At 38.1% G+C, this 24,690-nt stretch overlaps 1 protein-coding gene across 1 annotated transcript in view; it reads right to left on the reverse strand.

Moving 5' to 3' along the window:
* Positions 1–24,690, reverse strand: part of LOC136115694 (guanine nucleotide-binding protein G(q) subunit alpha-like) — a 160,749-nt gene that overhangs the window by 71,031 nt on the left and 65,028 nt on the right. The window lies entirely within an intron of this gene.

Here is a 24,690-nt window from a genome sequence, read left to right on the forward strand (position 1 = left end):
TCTCAATCTTCTCCAGGCTGAACAGACACAGTTCTCTGTCTTTCTTCATAAGAAAGATGCTCCGGTCCCGTAATCATCTTTGTAGCCCTCCGCTGAACTCTTTCCAGTAGTTCCTTGTCTTTTTTGAAGAGGAGAGCCCAGAACTGGCCATCTCACCAATGTGAAGTTATGAATAAAAAAAAATAGTAATAGTGATGATGTGAGACAAGGTGAATTAATAAATGTGTGTATGGGTCATTATTTCAGAATAAGATTATCCTAATGCAGTATTATTTAGCTGAAGTGGATAAAATGTTCACATTGAAATTTATATTTATTTAAGTTAAATTTTAAGGAAGCTTTCATTTTTTAGGTAAAATTTTAGAGCCTATAATATACCTGCATTTAAAGTGATAATCAGTAAAGCAACTTGGCAGAGTTTGTCTGACTGATGGGAGCAAACAGAACGGGGAGGAGGGAGGAAATTTGCCTTTTGAAGAGATTAATTTATATGTACATACACTAAGAGAGAAAAATAACAGATGAAAACTTAGTCAAGCAAAAAAACCCAAGGGATTCTACTCTCAAATTAGTCTGCGTTTCAGACTAGACACATTTCAGCAAGGACACAAACCCCTTTGCATTTTAAATTAGGTAAATGCATACAGGAAGAACTGGTTTTGTTCTTTTTAAAGTAATTTATCTTGTTCACACACATGCAACCCATCAACCCCAGTCCAGGAGAATTCTACTACTCACTTAACAAAATGTTAAACCTGAAACTATTGTTTACTCACATGGAAATCAAGAACTCCAAGTTGAATGCGAAAAATGTTTGTCTTCAAGATAATGAGAACATATGCTCTCTGTTATAAGAACCCAAGTCTCCAAGTTCTAACAAAGTATATTTTCTTCTGGAATATCATGTCCACCCATCCCAAAACTGGACAAATCATGAAGGGTCTCTACTGTCTCATAACAAAATAACAAAATCATGGTATTCTACTAAGCAAAAGCCAATACTCTTGTGAAACAGGAAGATATATATTTTTTCCCAAAAGATTTTGTATTTTTTTCTCAAACTCAGTTATGTGTTCAACTGGCTTTGCATTCTTCCAAGAGAATGATACCCCAAGTATTTGATCACTACTTACGAAAAATATATTCCGATATTATTTTTTATTTTTATTGAACTCTGAAATTATGACCAGATGATATCAAAATGCTAACAGAGGTAAAAGACTGACTCAGTATTCAAAAGTTACTCTTATGCTTTCATCAAAAATTCATCAAAACTGAAATATTTCTGTAAAAATTCTCGAAACATTCTCTAACAGGTACTCAAGTATTCTACATTAGCAGTACAGATAATCATAAAAGGCAATTACTTTATTCAGTTATCCATTTAGATGTATAATTACTACAAAATATTCCAAGATTTTAAATTGTTTTATTTACCAGTTCTGTGTGTCCTACCCTACAACTAATATGACTGCACTATGTGGCAAAACTTCTGAAATAAACTCTGACATTTACCAATGAGTTGTATTCATCAGAAATCTAATACAGCCTTTTTAAAATAAGCATTATTTCCCCGGTGAACACTGTTTGTGTTGTGTTTCCTTGGGATATGCTTGGGTAGACTCATGACTACTTGTACCCTACTGACATACAGCTCTTCATAACAATGCTGCTTTTCTTAAAATAATGTAGTAACCCTTTACACAGATTTCAAGCCTAAAGTATGTCTTCTTGTTCTCCAGAGGTACTATACTTTCCTGTAGATTACAGTTTTTCATTCTTTCTTTCTCTGACTCTTTCTCAGTCAGTATCTTTTACTGCCTTCTAATTTCTGGTCAAAGAGACAGAGATCTAAATACAGGATCTCATCTATTGGCTTAATTATTTTCTCCTTTGCTCTGGTAAAAGCCAAAAATAATTCTACTAAACATATTGAGATGCAGAAGCATAAATTTAATGCAGAAAAAGACTTAATCATGCATGATGTGGGGTGTTACTACTCATAATTACTGGTTTTAGTTTCCTTCCACTAATATAATATCAGTTCTGGAACATTACTTTTGATGTTAGCACTCAAATTGCTTGCATGAAAAATCTTAGGACTCATCATTCATCCAGTTTCTGCAGTATAAAGTTTCTGCAGTATAAACTTTATCCAGTACTTCTTAGTCTTCACTGATACTTTTTGCAGTACCCAAAAATAGACATTACTTTAAACAAAATAGTAAAGCTGTTGCCTCTTAGAAAATTGTATCTTCTGAGAGTTCTTTTTTTTTTTTGGAACACCAATAATTGCTATCAAAGCAGTGAAACAAACAAACAAACAAAAAACCCAACCCAAGCAACAACAAAACCCAAACAAAAACAAATTAACAAAACAAAAAAATCAAAACAATAAATACCAAACAAACAAAAAACCCCTGAATGATTCTGCAAGTACCATCAAATTAAAACTAGTAATTAAGTGTAATTACTAGTTAAGCTGTAATGTTCTACAAACAGAATCTAGGTGGTCTAACTGACTTTTCAGTCTGATACACTTTTGACATCAGCAGTCAAAGAACATGTCCTTCTGAGGATACAAGAATACCTGTAACAATTTGCACATTTTTTGCCACAGATCTTATAAAAACATTCATTCAATTATCTTTAGCAAATCCCATCAATCTTCAATTTTTAAGAGCTTCTTCCCTGATTTCTACAAGTATTAAAAAAAAAAATTATCCCAGACAAAGAAAACTGGAATTTCTTGGAATACCATTAGATTCTGAAACCAGGAAATATGAGTGTTAGAGGATACCAAAATAGCTATCTTATTTCCTTCTTCTTCATCATTCCTTTCAGAAAATTATTGAACAGTGTTAAAAACGAATTCTGAGCTTGAAGAACAATATAGTTTTATACTGGTCTTTCTGGCAATACTCTTTTCCACATAATTGCTATTGAAAATAAGTTGTGTTTTTTTTTTTTTAATCTCTAGGATCCGTAGTGTCAGTTTTCTACCTATTATCTTCCAATATTTTGAAAAGACTGATATACCTCAGTGACTAAGTGGGCCGGCAAATGGATGTTTCCACATTCTCTCCATACGTGCACCAACCTGTCCTGGTTTTGTTTAAAACAAGACCAGTTCTCTTTCAGTGAATTTTCCTTTCAGCTAAGTTCTTCTAAGTAACTGCACTTTTCTGAAGTTGGTTGCATGTTTTTCAGACACTGTTGCTCCAGAGCTGATAACGGTAGCAATGGTATGCAGAAGAGACCCAGGTTTAGACTTATTGCTATGGTAGCCAAGGTTACTGATAAATTTTGCATGTCCTGTAAGTCAGAGGGGCGTATTTGCAAGGAGGAGCAGACAGAACAGGTGACTAAAATTGACCAACTAAGTATTCCATCCCATACACCCTACAAAAGTGGGAGATCACGAGGGTCTCGCTCTCTTCGACCATGGCCGGCATCTGAAGAGGACCCTGCCTGTTGTGCCTGCGATCCGAGGCCTGGTTCCAGGTCCTGCATTCCTGAATCCTGTTCTGGTTTACTGTGGAGTCCAGCCCAGGACTTCCGGGTACCTGCCCTGCAGCTGCTGGAGCAACGCCAGCTCTGCCGCAGGCCACAGCTGCACTACACCAAGATTATTTTCTCTATTTATTAGTTGCATTAGTAAAGCATTTTTAACTTTTCCAACTTGTAAGTCTGTCTCCCTTTTCCTCCTATTACCTTTCCTAGTGGGGAGGGTGGGGGGTTAACAGAGAGCATCTGCCATGATTTATTGTCGCCCCGAATCTTACAACAGTAGTTACAATCGATGTCGGAGCAAGCTTGGAAAAAAGTTCAACTTTTTATATTACTTTTGATATTTTCTCTGTCATTTTTTCAAACTAGCTTTCTAAACTACCAGAAAGATGTCTGAGGGAGACATACACAAATGGAGTCTATTTAGAAAAAAATTCCTCTTTTGATCTACAGAAGAAAGCAATATGCTTGAGATGCAGTAGGCAAGGTTATTTTGTATCAATGGTCTGTGTACACTAGCTGATTTTAAGATGCCCATTTAAAGAATCCTTCTCACATGAGAAAATATATCTTAGCAAATATTTTCCATTTTGTAACAGGATTTCCCAAACCTATAAGAAAGGTTTTAGTGCTTGGCCTGTCAGTAAATCATCAAGCACAGTGATATTAGGTAGGTCTGGATGGTATAATTCACATAGACTGCATAATTGACAGCAATGGAATGAGATCAGAACCTAGCAGTCTGGGAGCTGAATGGAAGTCAGTACAAAAAGTCATCATCATGACCATGAAATTTTCTCTTTTGTCTTGAGAGGACTAAAATCCCAAAGTGATCCATTTATTGAGACTACAACTCTTGCTTATAGAAAAAATAATTATTTATGCCATTCGACAGAAGTAATGAGTCAGACCCTGATGACTTCTAATCTACAACTGTGATGCATATATGATAAATACCTTGCCTTACTGGGCTGTATTGCAAGATATGCAGTTTTGGAGGAAATCTTCAGCTATCCTTTGCCCTTTTCTTTTTCTTTGGACCTGCTAAATCAAGAGCAAATGAAAAAGTAAAGATTTTCCTGCAAACCTGCACATAATTGAAACAGGTGTAACATTCAAGGAGAGTAATAGTAGGCTGTATTTCACTGTCATGAACAAGTAACAGATAGGGGATGTGTTCCTTAATGTGTCAGAAATCATAAATCTCTGAAGATCAGGTAGGAAAGCGCTTTTACATAGCAGCCCGAGAGAACTAATTTGGAAGAGGACTGTAGAGAGGTAGTTGCTTCCTTTGAGCAACCCTGAAGCACAGAATGGATTAGGTTAAACAGAAAGAGGTTTCATGGTGCGCTACACTGAAGAAATGTATATAAATTAATAAAAAGTTTTGTGAATTACTGAAAGGAGGCTTGGTACAATGCTAATCAACCTGCAGTTATTGAAAAAGGTCAATAGGGTATCAAAACTGACTAAATAAGAATTTGCCATCCTTTCCTATTTTATATTCTAACTTTTGAGTAGGAAAAATAACATATCCTCTTTGAAAAAGAATTCCACAGACACATAACAGAATCTAAAAATTTGAGTTTGTAATAAAGAATATTTTTGTTACTGTTCATTGTCTTTAAAATGTTTAGAATAATGAGTCCTAACCCATGACTCACAGGTACTACAGTAAAACAATAAATAAGGATTTAAACAAAATATCTTGTAACTTAAGTTTGAAAATGACTCAGTTCAAAATGTATCATTAAATTCTACCTGTACTATTTTATGTAAGAAAACACTGGAATAACAGAAGAAAAAATATCATGTCTACACTTATGATTTTTTTTTTTATTTTTAATAGGGCTCAGACAAACCTTATGGAGTAGATGAATAAAACAGAAATTTATATCTACACTGGAATCAGTGCTCTGTATTTTCTTATTTACTTATTTCTTATTTACTTTTAAGTTGCATCAGACACAAAGACAATAAATACTATGCCATGCTGCAGGGAAAAAAAAAGGTGTGACTGTTTTGTCACTGTCCAGGTTTCATATTTCGTATATATAAACTTCAGGTTACCTATCACTTAAGATGTTGCTTAACAAATAAAAGAAACATGAATTTATCAAAATGCTCATTACTGTTATTTTGATAGAATATCTAATTGTAAAGGTCTGAATTATTACTTTTGTATCTATTCACCCCTTCCCTCCCAAAACCCCATATCTATAAGAATATTTCCATTAACTGAAACAACTTCTTCAACAAATGGTGTTGGCAACCAAACTCTATAGAAAAAAAAAACACATTTGCAAAACAAAAGAGAGAAAAAGATAACTGAAGCATCAATAAGCAATATATTCTCTACTAAGAGGACAAACAGGCAGATGAAGTTAAATGAATCAGTCTTTCTGTGGTCTTAGATAACTTCAACTGTTAAAGTCTCTTCTATCTCTTTCTCTCAAAAGAAGGCTAGATTTTGGATGTGCATCCTAATTCTGTTGTTCGTGATAAGTCTAAGTAGAGCAATTTACAAAAACACTCTGAAAAGAGAATCGATAACTCCACATGTAATATGATAAAAATCTTCCTGAATTGACAACTCTACAGAGTAAATATTGACATTTAGAATTTTGACTATATAATATGGTATTTTTTACCAAAATATCTCAGAAGACTTTACAAAGGTCAAAAATACCACTAGGAAGTGCCATTATATAAAATTATCACAACACACAGTTCAATCATTTACACTGATGAAAGCATAAACCTAATAGTGTCCAAATAACAGTAAATATTACTATATTATTATTACATCTCAGATGTTTAATTACAAGAATAAAAGAAATGTCATTTAGCATTATTAAAAAAAAACCTTTGGTAAATACAAACTGATGAAAAGGCACAAAAAGGTATTTCTCAAACATAAGACAAAACTATTTTCTAGTGGCTACTAGATCCATTATCATAAAATGTCAACAGCGCAGGTATATACATAACTCATAATGAACTTTGTTTCAGTCCTGTAGAATAGAATTGCTGTCAACTCAAAATGGTAAAAACTGTTTTATAAAAATTTCTGTGTTACTGACACAGTACAAAATCTGATCTACCTACAATACTAGTCATAGGAACGCTAAATGGCATATTATATCATACTACTCAAATACCCACACGTAAACATGCACACATATGTTGCTATACATCCCTGAATAAAAAAATATACTTTGTCGAAACAGCCACTTAAGTTTAAAGAAATTTATCTGTGCATATATGAAGTTTTCCTTTGAGTAACGTTTCACAGATAGAATACGTGTGCTATACCTTACTTGCCGCTTGTGGAAACAACTAAGTTTGTCTCAGAGAATACTGTTTTTGAAGCTGAAACATAACTTTCTATAGCTAAGATAACTCAGTCCCAGTTTCCTAATGTATAAGTTGTCTTTAAAAGGGTTTGAAGGAAAAATAAAATTTTATTTTGTTGCAAGGCCTAGGAAGCTCCCAAATCAAAACCATGACAATCCTTTTCATCTTTCTGTCAGTATTTGTTTATATTTTCTTTTATTTTTTTTTTTTCAGGGTGGTTTTCTGTTCTTCACTGTCCAAAGAAAGATTTCCATTTTGCTATAGTGTACTATTTAAAGAGAAGTGTTTTAGAACACTATGGCTCCAGGATGGGAAAGAGGGTAATTATGAGATAGAATTATACATTCTCATCATTCCTACTAACAAAAACACCACAGAATTCTACATATTCCAACACATACACCAGAGAGCTGTGCTGCCATCCAGAGGGACCTTGGCAGGCTGGAGAAATGGGCACGAACCTCATGAAGTTCAACAAGGGGAAATGTTATGTCCTCCATCTGGGGAGAAATAACCCCATGCATCAATATATGCTACAGGCCAACTGGCTGGAAAGTAGCTCTGCAGAGAAGGCCCTGAGGGTCCTGGTGGACACCAAGCTGACCACGAGCTAGCAATGCACCCTTGTGACAAAGAAGGTCAACAGCGTCTTGGGTGTTGCCAGCAGGTGGAGGAGGGGAGTGCTCCTTCCTCTCAGCATTGGTAAGGCTGCATTGAAGAATACTGTGCTCATTTCTGGGCTCCCCAGAAGAAGAAAGATATGGACTTACTGGAGTGAGTCAAGCAAAGGGCCACAAAGATGATTAAAGGACTGAAGCATCTTGTATATGGGAAGAGGCTGAGAGAACTGGGATTGTTCAGCCTGGAGAAAGGAAGGCTCAGAGGGAATCTTACCATTGTGTATAAACACTTGATGGGAGGGAATGAAGAAAAGGGAGCCAGAATCTTCTCAGTAGTTCTCACTGACAGGCCAAGAAGACGCATGGACATATGAGAAGGACACACAAAGTTCCATCCAAACACAATAAAACACTTTATTCATTACTGATGTCATGTTAGGAGGCTAGATATTCTGCCCTGCAATTGCTCAAGACAATCTGCGTATTTAAACATGTTGTTTTATTACTGTCACTTAAAAAAAACCCCATACATGCAATGGTGTTCTAATTATGAACAAAGGAACAACTTCCACTTCTTTGATTATGGAATTCAGTATGGTCCATTTATATACATTAAGTGCTTGATTAGGACCTTATTCCTTTAATTCAACAAGTTTAGTTTGTTTTCCATGGTTTGGTAAGTTTTACTTTGAAGAAAAAGAGCAACAAGTAAATTTCAGACCCTGTAAGCAAAGGGCAATCCAGATTGCTGAGTTCCAAAGGTCTTTTACTATGTATTTGAAAACATGAGTCTTGTTTTGAATTGTTTTCAAAACATTACTTTTACCACCAAATATTCGTAGGTTTTTAAGAGAACCTTTTACCAGACAAAGGGGTGTCAAAATTATGGGATTCATGTTCTGGTTCAGATAAATCCTAAGATTTCCAAGGAAGTAGTGGAGGATCTTGGTGAAGAAGTTTTTACTGAATTTCTGAAGGAGTTTGAAATTAATTGCAGCATTTGGGTTCTAATATTGCTAATTTAAACAATCTGAACATAAAACTGAATCCAATTCTTCTCTTGGACAGAGTCACTAGCGACAGTCTTACAAGCCTCATGAAGTCCTCACAATTAGTAACTGACAAGCCCAGGTGGTAAAATCTTTTTCAAGTAGTAAAACCTATTTAAAATTTAACACAAATTTGCAATGACAGAAACAGACTTAAAAACATTTCAGGTTTGAATCAATATAAGAAGGTACTGACAACAAAATCTTCACCCACAACAGTTATTGTAGGTAACATAAATAATCCAGACTACTGCTCTGTCAAATAATACATCAATAAAAGTTTTCATAAACATATCCAAGCACGCATATACAATCAGGTTTTCAGTAAAAATATCAGTATCCTGGATTTTTTTTTTATCTGCTCTTAATCTAACATCTTCAAACAAATTTTGTTCAGTAATTAAACAAATAATTATGATACAGACACATGAGCAATCATACCATTGTTTCTCAAGCTAGCTAAACCAGTTAGTATATACATGACAAAAATGAGCATTGCTGGAGTGCTTCATAGTGTTACTCCAGTTGAAACCCCAGATAAATGTCACTAAAGCTACTGTATCAAGCTTATATGGAGAAGAAAAGAGTATACAAAGGCAGAGTTAGAGCTAGAAAAATCAGAGCGCTCTCTATATTCAGCTGGTATAACCTGGGGCAGATTTGGAACTGCTTTAAACAACAGTGAGCAGAGAACAATGACAGCCCCAGAGTCAGAGATGCCTTTTTCATTCCAACATGCTTCCTCATCATGTATATTGTTCAATTTCATGTACCTGACAAGCTGGTCTCCAGGAAACAGGTATCAAAAGGCATATTGGACCACAGTATATAACATGGAAACAAAGAAACCAAAACCTCCCCCTCCCAATCCTTACCAAAGAGCATCTTTCATCTGCTTTGCTCACAGAAAAAAAAAAAAAAAAAAATCTGGAAACCAATAGGGGTTAACAATAAACTGATTTGCCAATCTCTCTACATCTGTACAGTGACTTCACAAGAAGGTAGGATAAATCACTGTAATTTTTTTTAAGTAAAACTAAACCTTCTTCTATTTTACATGCATCAAGTGCTTTAAGAGCTTTATAGCAAGTTTCATGTCCTAGCACCTGGTTCTAAAGAATGGTGTTCGATATTAGTATTGTAAATAATGTCAATTTCTGCAATATTATTTTTATATAGTGATATAGTTGGCTTTATTAAAGATAATGTTATTCAAACATGGGCATACTCAAATTTTCATTCCATTTTCAAGTGAAATAAGTGGCTATACTTGACAAACCTTGAAGAATCCACTTGCTTCAGTCAACCGTTGCAATTCAATAGTGAGTGCATTTAAAAAAATGACTCTGAATTCTCACCTAAGCAGCATACATATGCACAGAACTCCTCCTGAGCCTTACTCCTGTACAAAACCTGAATGCATCTTGCAGAAGAGGTGTCTTTAAGGATCAGAGTTATAACAGTTTTGCTTGGCTTCATCCATCTAAATAGCTATAACTGAAAAAAACTGTATGCCTCTTTGAAAAGTAGAAGTTATGGTCAGCTGCATCAGGCAGTTCAGAAATTAAGCAATCTCATTCAATTACCTAAACAAAAGGAACTGCAGAAGTTTCACTGCCTTTAATATCTAGAGAAGAGTCTAAAATGTATGTAAGAAACAATTAGCAGATTCTTTAAAAAAAATTATGTCATCATAGCACTGTTTCAGTTTAGAAGAGGAAGTATTGCATTAAAAAGAATTTTGCAGTCATCAATTATATTTATGAAATTTAAAACTAAGTCAAATAAAAGCACTGAAAAGAGAAGCATTTATTGTCTATATTTATAAGCCATATTTTCTTGTATTTTCAAAGAAAGAGAGTGTTCTCTGCTGACTAACACATGGCAAAGAAAGCAATCATTTCAAACTGATATTTCTAGAAATATAAGGATTAGGATGATCCCTTAGAAAATAATGAATTATTCCATTGGGAATATTCCTCTGAAAAAAATGCATCAAACTTAAATAGTTGCATTTGTGTGTTTTCTAACCAAGATGATTGTCTTTCTAAAAAAATACTTCATTTTTTGGAAATGAAAATAATCTTTAGACTCATCCTAGGCATATAAAGCTACATAGTGTCTCATCACCTACTTCTTTTGGGTGCTTCCCCTAATCCCTTTATGCAAGCATTTGTCTAGAGCAGGGGTGTCAAACTCATTTTCACCGGGGACCACATCAGCTTCACGGTTGCCTTCAAAGGGCTGAATGTAATTTTAGGACTGTATAAATGTAACTACTTCTACATTTACTCCTACAGTCCTAAAGTTACATTCGACCTTTTGAAGGCAACCGTGAGGCTGATGTGGTCCCCGGTGAAAATGAGTTTGACACCCCTGCTCTAAAGTAAAGAACTGGCAGGAGTGAATAAAGAGTAAAATTTTATCTCAGATAAAAAGCTGTTGTCTTGAATAGGGTCACAGAAGAATGAATTGAGTCTTTTTAAAGATAGAAACCCAACATTATTTTCTCCAGAGAAACCACAGACATATTATATATAACATAGTGATGAGTAACTATTTGAAATGTGTATTGAGGGAGAATAAAGTTTTATGTCATGTCTGACATAAAAAGTGGTAGCTTCTTTATAAATTAGTCACAATCTTTTAATTGCTAGAAACATATCTTATTTCTACTCTGTCAAATCAGATGTCAAGCAGAGTTCATTTAAAGAAGGACAGCAAAGCACTACTGACTTGTCTGTCATGGCTTCAGGTAACTACCAGTCTCCTGAAACATAGTGCCAACTTCCATTATTAGGAAGGAGGAAGAAAACCAAATAAAAACACTTTTTTTCTTCAAATAGGAATGATGAGCCTTGTTTATATAAGAGCTTGAAAGCTTCCAGTGTTGCCTGGTATGTGCAAAACTAATCCATCCTCTGACTAAGCAAATTAATGTGTGTTTTAAAGTGATTAATTCTGTTTACTAACTAATCAGTATTGACAGGGAAAGGCCAAAGTAGGCTATTTAACAATCATTTCGGAAAGTTTATTTATCTGCCAAAGCATAAATGGAGTATCCTCTCAAGGTGTTAGCCAAAACTGGACATAGTCCCTATAAAATGGACCATTAGTAATGAAAACTTTTTTGGAGGTTGGTTGGTTGGTTTGTTTATTTGTATTATGATGTTTCTAGTAAGCCCTTGTTTTTAGTGAGCGATAAATATATGTGAAGGAAAGCAAAACTGAGCTTTCTAGAGTTAATTTAGATTAAATTAAATCTGGAAGAAGCTTTTGGGAACTGAATAAATAGGGTAGAAAAATGACAACATAGTCTATTGAGAAAAACTATGTATATAGCAAGACATCTATACTAAATTGTTTAATCATTCTGTGCAATATACTCTGGAGATTCTCTATGATGCAACAAGGAGCTGAAGATCTTGGGAAAAGGTCAACCCCAAAATACTGACATATTCTATCGAATCTCCTGGAGTCAACAGGTTCTAATTTGCCACAAATGTTCTGAATCTACCCCTGTAATAATTCTTTCACAAATGCTCAGAGCAGTTTCCCAGAAAAACTGGGAGACAAATTAATTAACCTAATTTAGGGAAAGTGCTGTTGCAGAAAAGACAGGCCATATGTTAAATTCTACTATCCAGAAAGAAGCATATTAATAGGACCTATCTACTCTGTTCATAAGTACTATCAGAGAGAGAGAAAACTATTTCGGAAACCAGCATGAAGCTACCACACACGCACACAAGCACTTTGAACTGGAATTACAGTTTCAATGCAAGTTAAGATTGAACTAGATAGCTAGCAAAATAGCCTGCAAGTCAAAACACAATATAGCATTAATTCACCTTAAGGAAAATGAGAGGATTATATTGAAAAAGCCAACAAAACACTATTGACCTGACCCAGTATCGACTGATGTTATTATTAAGCTATATTTTTTCTTCAGTGGGCTTTTAAACTCCTCTTCAACAAGAAAAATATTATAATTCCTTTTTGGACCTGTCAAATAAGTATTTTCATTCAGAAAAAGAGGTCAGAAAGTCTTTTGCTCTTTGTACGTAACCCTCTGTTCAATTTAAGCAGCAAAAAGACAGAAATGTTTTCAGCATCTGCTCCTGGAGTCAGTGCAAAGCTCCAGTATAATAGTAGGGGGGAACAAAATCCGACACCTGAAAAACAAAACACCATGGATAAGAACAGAATCATAGAATCATAGAATAGTCTGGGTTGGAAGGGACCTTCAAAGGTCATCTAGTCCAACCACTGTGCAATGAGCAGGGACATCTTCAACTAGATCAGGTTGCTCAGAGTCATGTCCAATCATACCTTGATTCCATATATACAAAAGGCTTAACAAGCAGTTTCATCAAATTGAGGCAAGTATACATTTGTAGTCAGCCTCTAATTTTATCAGAGATCTCATTGTTTTTCTCCCAAGTAACCTACTATATTCAGAGGAGCCCATGACTTCTGTCCATCAGTCCTGGTACATCGTAAATACCATAAGTCCCTATAATTTCATGGCTATGACTGTGAGCAAAGCCTTTGATTTACAAAAAAAAATTAATCACAGTGGTTGACTGATACCAACATTCAAACCTACCAAACCTTTTTCACTTATATGACTAACAGTATCTTGAGTCTGGCACCAATATTCTATGCCAATAAATAAATAAATAAATAAATAAATAGATAAATTATGAGCACTCTAGAAATTACTATCTCTAAATGAACAAGATAAATTAGATAAATTTTGTAAAGGTCTTACTAAGATCTGCACATTATGTTTTTCTCCTTGGCTCGTGTCGCAGTTTACCTGAGCTAGCAATCAAAATCACAATAACGACTCGCTCACTCCCCCCCCGGACCCCCAAATAGGGGAGAGAATTGAAAGGGAAAGGAGAAATTCATGGACTGAGATAAACACAGATTAATAAAATAACAAAATAATGCTAATATACCACTACTAATATATATATATAAATGGAAAATGGAAAATAGAATATAAAATAAAAGATACTTAATGCAATTCCTCATGAACTCCATTTGCACTGAGCAGCCAGTCCTAGGAAGCAGCACCCTGGTCCCGAACAGCTGATCCCAGAGAGAGAGAGGAAAATGCAGAAAGGTCCAGAGGCCTCTGCAAAACAGCAGGGTGGCAAAAGGCCCAGCTAAAGAACTTCCGAACAGAACTCCACCAAAATGGAGCAGAACCAAAATGGGTCTCCCCAGCTGGAAAACCCGAGACTCCTTAAATATGAAGCATGATGCTAATGGCATGGGATATTGTTATTGATCAGTCTGGATGGCAGTCAAGGTCTGCCTCATCTATGCCCCCCCTTCCTAGCTGCCTCACACCTGTGGGCAGAGAGGTCAGAGAGGCTCCCAGACAACAACTAAGATAAAAATAAGCTCTTACATTCTCTTTGTTCAAGCTATAAAACACTAGAAAGTTACTTGAAGGAAAACATTAACTCTGTCCCAGGGTGTTATCTTCTCATCCTCAAACTAAATCTAAACAACGACCGTGCTAGCTGCGAAAAAGAAAAGCTTCGAACTGCATGAAGGAAAATTAACTCACTTTCAGTCAATCCAGCACACCTTGATATCACACCATCATGGAAATCCAACTACCATATGTATTTGATGAATGATGATAACTGGTTCAAAAGGCTGTGTTGCCTAATTACAACATGTTGTATGCTGAAAAGTGCCCTGCAATCTTCTATAAGGATTATTTAGTGGCCTTAATTCACATCAAATCTACTTTTCTTAATATAACAGAAAATAATGCTACTCAGAACGTTCTCCTGTTGTATCTGCCATAAAAATGTGATGACAACAAGGAAGAAGAGATGGGAAAGGAAATTGCTTCTTCAAAGAGGACATCCTGTGGGCAGTGCTGTCTCTTACTGTCCTAGGAATACAATTATAAAAGGAAGGTTGCAAATGTTAAAATCAAGGGAAGTATTAAAAAAAATTCCTAAAACACTATTTTTGAAGTATATCTGATATGATGCTGCTATGTTGGTCTTCCCACTTTTATTCAGAGATTCAATGGGTCGGGTAAATTAGTTATCAAAAGTAACTGAGAAACACATCTCTAAGAATATTGGCTATATTTAGATTTTTTAAAATTATTTTTCCATGGTTAAGACACCGCCATATTAGCTGTTTTCATGTGGAACCCTCTCAAAACCGCATTACAGATAAGTCCATTTTCAGTATTAAATGTTCAACCGATGTTCTTGGTACCAAAACAGGAACTTGACTGCTAAACTTTAAAGGTTGCTAGGAGTTCATGCCCCTGAAAAAAGAAGAGAGGTTGATAGCATTAGTAGTCCTTTTCTCTTCTTCAAGAGGCCTCTCTCAGATTAATTCTGGTCCTTCCTTTCAACATGATGAGTAAATAAAGGTGTTAGAAAAAGAAACAAGTAAAACAAGTACTCAGGAGGAAAAATAAATTACTTATCTGAATATTGGTGGCAGCTTGCCAAGAACTTGTGAGCCATACAAAAATCCTAGAACCATAGAATCATTTAGGTTGGAAAACACTAGCAAGTCCACCACTAAACCAAGTCCCTAAGTGTGGCAGGTGTACATCCCCCTGAAATCAGGAGCCTTCAATAGGGAAGTTGATGGTTCCTTAGCATCTTTTGTGCCTCACTGTGCCTGTCCCAAGGTACACACCTAGGGTGGTACCAAGGTGCTGACAGTCACATCCCCCCCCACCGGGAGGCAGAGTGAATTCACCTCCAACCAGTTTGGGGGGCAGGAGGGGTGGGACCCTCAGTCAGTTGACAGGGTCCTCAACAAAGGAGGTACCAAGAGAAGCTGAGAAGCTTCTGAACCATGTTGTAATGCCCATAGCCACATCTGACCAGGCTATAAAACAGGATCCCCACTGTAAGGAACATTTAACGAAGAACTGTTGTTTTTACATAACTGAGGACCTGGCGCCTGACCCCAGCAGGGGAGAAGGACCAAGAGACATCGGACTATGAATTCTTAATGTAATACACAGTCTCTTCCTGGAATATGTACTGACACCTGTATACATACTGATACCTGTATTTACAAGTTAATTTAGGGAAGTATAGCCAAAGTACCAGGAATTCATATCTTAAATAGACTGATAAGGGGAAGGGTATTGTGTGCATCGGGATGGTCTGCACATCCTGAAGTAACAAACCAATGGGGAACAGGGGAGGTAAATTGCAGCTGGGATTTTGGGGAGATATAAGCAGGGGCTTTTTGCCCTATTCTGTGTGCCTACCTTTAGGTAGAACATCCAGTCATCCAATCGTTATTAAAATATGCTTTGCCAAGAGATCCTGCCTGGGCCTAATATATTTCCAAAATAATTGTTTCCTACACCCACTGAAAGATCCCCTTTGAGTGGTCTTCTCGGAGCAGCGGGTCTGTGAACTGGAGCCCTCCCCTCAGATTGAGACACCGTCTAAGGAGACTTCCCGGGACTGAGAGTGCCTCACCTCTTCCTGTGGTGAGTGGTTATTTTTCTCTACTGGATATATCCTTGAATCAGTTCTTGCCTAGCCCAACCGAGTGTGAGTCTGTGCCTAACCAGGCAAGTGTGAGCCCTCGCCTAACGCAGGAGAGTGATTATTTCTTGTGGGTACCCATGAGTGAGAGATCCTCTGGTTTTGTTTCTTGTGAGTGAATGCATGCACGTTGTGGATCCTCATTATTCTTATGTTGTCGCTCCCCAATAATCTCCTCAACTGATATCCGAACCTGTATTTTATGTTGTGGGAGTGCTAAATAATTGTATAAACCCTGTTTCTAGTCAATTTATTGGATACACTTTTCTGGCTAGAATAAAGTCTGTTTTGGAACTTGTCATCTGTGGAGGGAGGGGTTGCTGTTAGATGGAGATTTGTTACTGAACCAGCCAGGAATCTCAAGGCTGGGAACAGGACCTGCTGTGGGAGAGAAGTATCTGCAAAATAACAAGGCCCCAACGTGGTGTAAATCAACGGACCTATCGGCAGTGAGACGCCAGCGCATGGACAGCTCGTGAACATAGATGATATCCAATTAGCGAATGCATGCTTGGAGCGTGGACGCGTGATCAGAGAATAGTTGCATATATAAGGAGGCTTGTTTCTGTAATAAATGGCTTTGCATGATTCACATTGAATCCGAGTGCAGAGTCCTTTATCGTTCCAACAAATGGTGACCCCGACGTGATACTCTGAATGGCGTCTCACTACGATCAGGGTGAAAGCCTGGAGCGGCCCAGCCGGAGGCGCTTCAGCTGGACTGAAGACCGGACGGAGGCGTACGGACGCCCTGGGAATAAATTAGTCGACGGATCACCGGAAAAGGTGAGTGGCGGGGGGCAGGAGGAGGGAAGAGTGAAGTTATGGAGCAAAACGTATTTTCTGAAGAACAAGCCGTAGTTAAGCTCCTCCTGCATATTCTCTCTGTGAGAGGACTTAAATAGGAAGAAAGTAACATACGTAGACTGTTAATTTGGTGTAGAATTAACAGCTACCTGGGAGAAACCGAGAAGGCTTTTAAATGTTAACTTTGGGATGATAAAGGGCAGAAATTATGGAATAAGGTCAGCAATGGAGATGATAAAGAAGCTAAATCATTAATAACTACATGGAAGCTTATAAAAGATTTTAAGGCTGAACGGTCTGCTGCTGCTGGAGTTTTTGTAGCGTTGCAGCCTGATAAGAATCCTGAAAGTCGCTGTGAAGTTTACCCGGTTCGTGTCTTTGATACCCTCCCTACTGCATCCCCTGCTGTGCTTTTGGCACCCCTGATAGCTCAGCAGTCCGGGGCAGGGGGAGGAAAAATGCCGAGCGGGTGGCCTCCTACACTATTACCCAAACCTGATGAGAACAGCAAGTCCAAAGGATTGGAATCAGACAACTTGCTCAAAGAACCTGTGAAAGCTGAGAATGCTATAGTCTTAGACAAGTCCTTTTACCAATTTGTATCTGCTTTTACTGCCTTTTAACCCTCCAACTTCCATGAGAGAGCAGAAGGAGTCGCCGGATAAGAACTGGGCAACAGAACTGTGTGAAAGATCAGATCAGCTATTAGCGAGTGAATCCAACAGTCAGCAATGCGGTCATGCTGATCGTGTCGGGAAAGGGGTCTGCGCTTGGGAACTCAGGTTATACGAATAATTATGATGCTAGAAAGTATTGGTGAGAATGTGCACTGTTCCAAACCCTCCTGTTACTAATGATTCTCCAGCACCGTTCAAGTCTGATGACTCGGAAGAGGGTTTGCAGCATTTTCTTGAAGAGTTAAAGGAGTATGTGTACGAGTTGCCACGAGATCAGATAAAAACCATGAAAGACTCAAGCAAAAGTAGACCTATGCAATGTAACAGCTATAGATCAATTAGGACAGAATGATGGGGATTCGTTGAAAGGGGCAGGTATCCCCCAACTCTTGGAACAGACACTAAATGACACACCACAATTACAGGCACTATTAGTTTCTGAAATCCTGACGCAGTCAACAGATCTTGCATATCAAGCTATAGTAGAGGTGTCTGAAACCAACAAAGCAGCCAAATCTTTTATAACTACTATCAGGGTCCCAGTGAGAATTACATGCAATTTATTGACCATCTTCAAGAGGCCGTCAATAAGCAGGTTGAAAACTTAGAAGTTAAGGAAGCACTGGTGTTGAAATTAGCAGTAGAGAATGCTAATGTTTGCTATCAGCATGTTATTTGCGAGTTTTACAGTACATATTATGTGCTCCTGTGTACTGCCTCTCTGAAAATCAAGCAGCTTCTCAGGAATGTGAGTTAATTGTTTTACTGGTTGTTTTTAAGTGCGCCGTAAAACCTTCTCCCCATTTTTCCCACTCACGCTGCAAGCAGCCCTATGCTTCCCCCCCTCCCTCCCTCCCTCTTCTCAAAGTTTTTACTTGCAAGATGGGGTCAGGAATGATTGTTTTCAGTTGTGTTCCTAAAAAATTGTTATTGGGAGGTGTTTTAAAACATAGGAAAGCACTCGGACAAGAAATTATTAAATCATTTCAGACAGTTTTACAGGTGGGGCGATTCGAACTTCAACAAGCTGGGAGAGAGTTAACTGATAACACACAGGTCAGAAAACTTGTTAAAGTCTGCAAGATGCTTTCCTTATTAACCTGTTTTCTTTGTGGGTATCTGTTTAGGCATATTGCAGTTTTGGTAGGTCTTTGTTATACGGTACGATGAGTTCACAGTCCGTTAAATCATGAGAATCCGTTGACTCAAAAAGTGCATTTTGTGATAATACAGAAGATCACAAGTAATTTAGTTCTTTACTGCGTGAATGTGATGGTAAAATTTTGTGTGTAGTAGCTGTTATTTTTCTTTCTAGCATGCTAGCTTTATTCCGGTATCCAGACTTGCGCAACTCTGTGATAGGCTGTGTCTCATCTCGATGTGCTGGATTTGGCTCTTTTGTATGCACACCAATTAAAGAATCCTGGGTTTGGGATAACAGTTGTAGCACCCCAGATGAGACACTAATAAAAGCCTTGCCCGGTCCAGCTTGCTGCGGCGGTGGGGGGGCGGGTGCCGATGGGGCTCCAGCGCGCACTGACCTGTTTTGTCAGGGAGATCCAGCGGTACCTCTGCCTGGCTGAGCAGTAAGCAGTTCAAAGGCGCAATGCAAAAATTGAGAGATTGTCTTCAATTAGTGTAACTGTGATCCATCTGCATATTTGAACTTGGCATTTGGTTTTCATATCTGACCTCAGTATTTTAATTTGCATTTTTATATTTGGTACCAAAAGAATTTTGTTTGGGGAGATAATCACAAAATGGGAACCGGTTCCACTGCTAAAATTTCACTGCTAAAATTCCAACCTTGCTCCCCCTTAGGATGCATCCTTGCACACTAAAGTAATTGCTTATATTGTCATCTAGTAATTTTGAGATCAGAAAAGAATTTAAGTTGTTAAACTGTGCTTTGCATTGAAAAAAACAAGCAAACAAACAAAGAAAAAAAAAAAAACAAAAAAAACAAATAAACAAAAAAAACCCAAACCAAACCAAACCAAAAAAACAACAACAACCAAGCAACCACCTAAATGCTATGATCGATGTGAACTTGGTATTGTATGAGGTTGTATTTAAAATGGAATAATGCATTGATGCTTAATATACTGTTTTTTGACATCTGTAAATTGTGAAAGGTAAATGGGGCTGAGGAGTGTAGCAACTCTTGAGCTGGTTGGAATTGCGTATGAAGTGTTTTATGGTTGGACTGAAATGGGAGAACAAAAAAGCAAAATATCCCAGGTCTGTGCCTGAACATGGATTTCGGGCCTGTGTGAAGCTCCCAGATAAACTCAGGTCATTGCAACCGAGGAGTTTGCCAGAGCCTCCCACTTCGTACCAGCGATTACGCCAGCTGCGTGGCCTTGGCTACATCTGAACTGCAGCGAGAAAGGAGAAAAAAAAAATGGAAAAACCTGTTTTCCCGCTGCTGAGAAGAGAAAGGGGGGGTTTACTCCCCCCACTCTGTCTTTTTTTTTTTTTCCTGGAGTATTGTCATCCATCCTTGTTGTGGCACTGCATTGCTTCTCAGCTTTGAATCAGGAGTTGTTGGTGATGTTTCTTTTTGCTTCTGTCTTGTTTCCTAGGTTCTGGCACATCTGGGGAAAGAGCTCATAATTTTACCTCCTTGCTGAAGTCAGTCTTTTCACACTGGTCAGCTTTGGGGGGTCAGAGTGCTCAGTGCTTTTCTGGGTCAGACTGGTACTGATTTGGGTGTGGAGTGCAGCCAGGTTGGTTTGATGTGGAGTTCGAACTGATTTCTTTTCATACTGGGCTGAAGATCCTGCCATCCCAGATGGGGGCGAGAGGGAGGTTTTATTCCCCCTCCAGCAATGTTACTGCTAGAGAACTGTAATACTGCATCAAGGAGTCTGAGGGTTGAAATTTAAAGGCATCATCAGTGGGTCCATAGTTCTAATGAAGCTGGGAAATTAAACAAAATTATATTTTTTTTTTAATGGACTTATTCTGTGGTAACTGGTTGTAAGAGACTTCTTAGTAAATTCACCATGCTAGTTTTTGAGGTCATGGGAGAGAATGAAAGAAAGGCTGTTTTTTGAGACCAACAGAATGCCAAATTTGGAACAAAGTTTTAATACATGAATTCTTGTAGTTGCCAGAAAGCCCTGTACCTCTCTTGGGTCAAGATTTGTTAAGTAAATTGTAAGCTCAAATAACATTTTCTGAGAATTCTGTTTAATTGCATGTCGCACAAGAAGCTGCTTGGATGGTGCAGATCTGCTTGCTGCAAGTGAGAAATCTCCAAGGAAATTTCAAATGCTGTAGTTCCACTGGTATTAACAGCCAATGTTTTGATACAGCAAATACTACACGGATAGAACTGAAACAGGACTTTGATTCGGTAAGGGAAAACAATATGCAATAAATATGACAGCCAAAATGGAGTTAGAAACTTTGAGGAATAAATTTATGAAAACCTTACAGGCTGACTGCATTCGATTGGACTTGCAGGTTTGTCTGTTTATAGCTACAACATAGAAATAACCTGTGGCTATTGTGGGACATTATGATGAGATTGCTAACAGACTGATATGCTGATTGTTATATACCAATTGTTACTCCGATCAAGAAAATGCAGGAAATGAATTTAAGTCTTAATAGGCCACGATCCTTTTGTCATATATGTACCATTTGTGAAATTTAATTCTGATTTTTTTTTATTTGTAACCTATGTCTTTGTAAATTGCACTAGCTGGTTTTCTTAACAGCACAGCTTTTGGCATGCATAAATGTAAACTGCTGCAGAACCTGCAAGCCTTTAACATCAGGTCACAGACCATACTTGTATTTGGTCTGATCCTACATACTTGCACAGTTTTTGTTCATGGTTCTGGGAAGTCTCATAAAGCTGTAGTGGTTTGGTGTGAAGATAACAATTGGCATCATTCTGTAAAAATTATTGAAGGTTCAACTCAATTAGCAGAACTTGGTGCAGCTTTACATTACTTAGAGCTTTTTAAGGAGGAATCTCTAAATTTGATTTGTGATTCTGAGTACATAGTCAAGATCCAATGCACGTATCTGGTTCTGAACTTCTTTTGTTTGTTTGTTTGTTTAAAAAAAAAAAGAGGGGGGGGGGAGTAGGGGAAACACCACAAAACCAATTGTCAAAAGCATTGTATGTGATGAAATACTTTGCAAGTATGACCCAAAACCATGCTAAATCAGAAAGAACCTACATTAGTTATGGTCAAATCACTAGTCAATGGAAAAGGCCACATCAATTGATAACCTGGGGAAAAGGTTATGTTTGTGTCATTACAGGCCAAGGATTGAAGTGGATTCCCGCAAAATGGGTCAAGCCATGGATGAATAAAGACAACAAAGATTCAATGAATGCAGATGGACAGGAGGGAGATAAGTTGTGAGGACTGTTTCAGATGTAAACCATGGATCCTAATTCAGTGTTATAGATGCTCACAGACCTGGTGGTCTAGAAGCCTATTAGCAAGCAGGTGCTCTACCTTCTGTGGAGAATGGCAATTTGAACAATCAGCAGGAGAGCCAAAAGTGTGATATTACACTTAGATAGTCAATGCAAAAATGAGGTAAAATTATGAGACATTCCTACAAAATCTAGAAAATCACGCAGTTATAAATGTTCTACTTTTAACATTAGGATTATGGTTGTGCTGTATTAGCTTGTTTGATTATTCTGAATCTATTAATAAGTGCTTTAGGCAAACTAGAACAGTACATTAATAAGATTGCCATAGTAAAGTTAAGGTTTGACATATAGCTTATAAGTTTTGGAATAAGTGGGTAGTTGTTTGATCTTATTAAATAAGGCTTAATTGCATTATATGTAACTGTAATTATTGTGTTAATCATGTGCTGTATATTGCAGTGTATTTCAAAGATGATTCAGCGCGCTGTAAATGGGGCCTGGCTGGTTCAAGAACAAAAAGGGGGAATTGTGGAGGGGTTGCTGTTAGATGGAGATTTGTCACTGAACCAGCCAGGAATTTCAAGGCTGGGAACAGGACCTGCCGTGGGAGAGAAGCATCTCCGAAATAACAAGGCCCCAACGTGGTGTAAATCAACGGACATATCGGCAGTGAGACTCCAGCGCGTGGACAACTCGTGAACATAGATAATATCCAATTAGTGAATGCATGCTTGGAGCCTGGACGCGTGATCAGAGAATAGTTGCATATATAAGGAGGCTTGTTTCTGTAATAAATGGCTTTGCGTGATTCACATTGAATCGGAATGCTGAGTCCTTTATCGTTCCAACAGTCGTCCGCCTAAAATTGACCTTTGGGGTGCCTCCATGACACTAAGCACCATGGCTACAAGTCTTTTAAACACCTCCAGGGATGGTGAATCCACCACTGCCCTGGGCAGCCAGTTACGATGCTTTACAACCCCTTCAGTGAAGAAATTTTTCTTAATATCCAATCTAAACCTCCCCTGGCAAAACTTAAGGCCATTTCCTCTCATACTATCACTTGCTATTTGGGAGACAAGACCAACACCCTCCATGCTACTCCTTTCAGGTAGTTGTAAAGAGCAATAGCGCCTCCCCTCCAGGCTAATCAGCCTCAGGTCACTCAGCTGCTCCTCACAGGACTTGTTCTCTAACCCCTTCACCAGCTTTGTTGCCCTTCTCTGAACTTGCTCCAGCACCTCAATATCTTTCTTGTTGTTAGGGGCCAAAAATGACTCTAGGATTCAGTGTGTGGCCTCACCAGTACAGAGAGACAATCCAACAGAGCAGAAGACAGCTGCCCCTAGAAATATTTCCAAACTCTTGGTGCAAATGAAAACATGGAGCTATATTAGGAAACAGCAAATATAGGAAATGGTGTAGAAGGGAACCTAAGATACTTATTAACTGCATCATGTCTCAAAATGTGCACTAGAGTATCCCCAAAAGGAACAAACAGGGCACCAACTGTGGCTTGAAGCAAGACCTAGAAAACAACTGCATTTTTAGTGATTTATCAGAAATATCTACATTTATAAATGAAAGATATTTTTAAAAATAGAAAAAAAAAACAGTGATAAAGGAAAACAGAGGTAAGCAAAAAAACCTTTGAGAAGGTCAGGCTGGATGGGGCTCTGAGCAAACTGATCTAGTTGAAGATGTCCCTGCTCATGGCAGAGGGTTTGGACTAGATGACCTTTGAAGATCCCTTCCAAGCCAAACTATTCCATAACTCCATGATTCCATTATTAAAATTGCTTTCTCTGATATCATCTAATACGGGTGAAAGGGCATTCTCCATCTTATAACTAGAATCTATCACTTTGATTCTCTAATCTATATAAAAATATCCCATGTCTCTAATTAACAGCTGAAATGGGTCTGGATGGGATGCACTCGTGGGTGCTGAGGGAGCTGGCCGAGGTCATTGCTGGACTGCTCTCCATCATCTTTGCCAAGTCTTGGGAAATGAGAGAGGTGCCTGAGGACTGGAGGAAAGCAAACGTTACTCCTGTCTTCAAAAAGGGCAAGAAGGAGGATCCGGGTAACTATAGACCTGTCAGCCTCACCTCCATCCCTGGGAAACTGATGGAACGACTTATCTTTGGTGCCATCTCAAGGCATATCAAGGATAAGAGGGTCATTAGGGGCAATCAGCATGGCTTCACCAAGGGGAAGTCATGCTTGACCAACCTCATTGCCTTTTATGAGGACATAACAAGATGGATGGATGATGGCAGAGCAGTGGACGTGGTCTACCTTGACTTGAGTAAGGCATTTAACACAGTCTCCCACAGCATCCTCACAGCTAAACTGAGGGAGTGCGGTCTGGATGACTGGGTAGTGAGGTGGACTGCGAACTGGCTGAAGGGAAGAAGCTGAAGAGTCATGGTCAATGGTGCGGAGACCAGTTGAGGCCTGTATCTAGTGCAGTGCCTCAGGGGTCAGTACTGGGGCCGGTATTATTCAATATATTCATCAATGATTTGGACGAGGGAATAGAGTGACTGTCAGCAAGTTTGCTGATGACACCAAGCTGGGAGGAGTGGCTGACACTGGGCAGGGAATAACCTGATGAAATTTAACAAGGGAAAGTGTAGAGTCCTGCATCTGGGCAGGAACAACCCCAGGTTCCAGTATAGGTTGGGGAAT

The sequence above is a fragment of the Patagioenas fasciata genome, chromosome W, assembly GCF_037038585.1.
Source record: "Patagioenas fasciata isolate bPatFas1 chromosome W, bPatFas1.hap1, whole genome shotgun sequence".
NCBI classification, from domain to species: Eukaryota; Metazoa; Chordata; class Aves; order Columbiformes; family Columbidae; genus Patagioenas; species Patagioenas fasciata.